Genomic DNA, 2,621 nt, shown 5'->3' with positions numbered 1-2,621 from the left:
TTATTTTTTTTTAAATTTATTTATTTATTTATTATTATACAATATTCTGTCTGTATGTCTGCAGGCCAGAAGAGAGCACCAGACATCATTACAGATGGTTGTAAGCTACCATGTGGTTGCCGGGAATTGAACTCAGGACCTTTGGAAAAGCAGGCAATCTCTTAACCACTGAGCCATCTCTCCAGCCCCTCTGGGTTTCTTTTATAGATGTGCTATTTGATGCTGCAAATGTACCAGTGTCTATTATAATTAGAAAGTACTCAAGTAAAAAATAGACTAAAACCCACTCCTTATTCCATATCATGTGATGATTTTTTTTTTTTTTTTTTTTTTTTGGTGTGTATCTTGCTGTGGTGGTTTGAATAGGTATGGCCCCCATAGACTCATGCGTTTGAATGCTTGGCCCATAGGGAGTGGCACTATTAGGAGGTGTGGCCTTATTGGAGTAGATGTGGCCCTATTGGGGAAAGTTGAAGCATGATGATAAAAACTAAGAGAGAGAAATTAGAGTTCAACCTGAAGGTCAGAAATGCAAAAACAGCCATCCATTGGCTCTTACCTCTACCTCAGTACTCTGCAGGAATCTCAGAATGAGACTGAGACTGAGAGCCGCCTCCTCCCGTTTTATAATCCTCTCTAGTTCTGGGACTAAGGGCATGCATCTCTACCTCCTGGTTTCTATGGCAACTAGTGTGGCTACTGTAATTAAAAGTGTGTGTGGTTGTGGCTACTGGGATTAAAGGTGCTTGTCATTGCTGCCTGGTCTGTAAGGCTGGTCAGTGTGGCTTTGTTTCTTTCCCGATCCCCAGGACAACTTTGTTTATTAAAACACAATGAAATGCCACTACAGGAAGTCCATCACTGTGGGGATGGACTCCGAGGTCTCACGTATGCTCAAGCTACGTCCAGTATACAGTCTCTCCCTGCTGCCTCGGGTCAGGATGTAGAACTCTCAACTCCTTCAGCATCATGTCTCCTGCCATGACAGCGATGGACTAAATCTCTGAACCTGCAAGCCAGCTCCAATTGTCCTTTCTAGAGTTGTCGTGGTCATGTCTTTTCCCAGCAGCAGAAACCCTAAAACAGCGTGTCTATCACCTACTCAATTCTTCTTATAAGTGAATATTTTACTGACTTTTTCTTTTCTCTCCTTTTATGATCAATGTGATAGACACTTGTAGGAGAATGTTTGTGTTTGTGTAACTTTCTCATGGGAGAGTGCTGTGCATGGGGCCACATGCCTTTCAAGTCATACCATAAAAGAAAAATAAAGGAAAAACAGAGTCTCAGTGGATGTTTACTGGAATGATTTTTAAACCCAATGACTAAAACTGTCTTAAATCTGCACTTCATTTATTACTGGGATTCGAGATTTTTCATGTATTTCTGTTCATTTGTTTGTTATTTGCTTGTTCAAATTTACTTACTGCCCTTTTATGTAGTGTGCCTTTCTCCTTCATGATTTTATGACTTAAATAAGACAAATTAAAGACTAACCTTGATCATTCCGATCAGAAGTTACTGCAGCGTTCCCTCACATTGGGGAAAAACACCGTGTACTCTCGGTGTCTAAACTGGAAAGGAAGCAGTGCCCAGAGGAACTTTTGCATCGTTTCTTAGCATTGAGAAGTATTGAGCAATGTGTTCTTGAGACTCTAATCATTCCACAGGATTTTTTTTTCAACCAGTCAGGAACAATGTCCTAAATCAAACCAAGAAGCAGTCTGATGAGGACACCAGTTGCCACCTCCTCTGAGCTCCAAATGTACCATCTGTCTGGCTGTTGCTGCTCGCTCTGGGCACTGGAGCCCACACTGTGGTACTGCTGAACACACACACACACACACACACAAAGGACAGGCGCATAATGAGGTCCAGGTTTTAAGATCTCAGACTCGAGCCTTCAGCGAGATGACAGAGAAAGTGACCAGTGGTCAGTAGGACCAGCCCGAGGAGGTTCACATTCCTGGAGACCATGTTGGTCCCTGGGTGGAGCATGGTCACAGGGCAAGAGAGGCGTTGGGAGGACCAGTAATCAGGCTGCTGATTTTCGGGCATGGTTTTCAATTTTTGAGACAGCCCCAATGCAGATTAAAGCAGCTCCTGCCGATTGCAGATTGGCTCATCCGGCTGTGAACTTGTCAGAAGCTGCACAGACGTCTCTCTCTATGGTCTCTCTTAGCTCCTCTTCTGCACACACAGGCAGAGACAGTTCAACAACTGCCTTAGCAGAGCATGGCATCACTTCCCTTCTCTGGAGCTGTGGGCGTCCCCCACAGAAAGTTACTGCTTTATTAATTGATATGACTTCTTGCCCTTTTTTGCTTGGATCTTGCTTCGAGCAAAACATCATACCTGTTCTCTAATTGAAATCCCATTGGGTCCAACCTGTGTGTTTCTAACTCCCAGCGTCACACAGCAGCCTTCTCATACCTTGGGCTCAGGTGCAGAGATTTGTTTCCCATCCATCTCTATGTCCATCGGGATAATTCATAGGTTATTGGAAGAAATTGGAAATACGTACAAGAATCTGTTTTGGTTAAATTCGCATGATTGCAAAAATATATGGATGGCACTTTTTCTAAAAAACACACTTTTTTTTTTTTTTTTTTTTTTTTTTT

Source organism: Alexandromys fortis, unplaced genomic scaffold, assembly GCF_014885135.2.
Source record: "Alexandromys fortis isolate MF-2015 unplaced genomic scaffold, M_Fortis_MF-2015_v1.1 scaffold_1870, whole genome shotgun sequence".
NCBI classification, from domain to species: domain Eukaryota; kingdom Metazoa; phylum Chordata; class Mammalia; order Rodentia; family Cricetidae; genus Alexandromys; species Alexandromys fortis.
Note: the sequence above shows the minus strand (reverse complement) of the source record.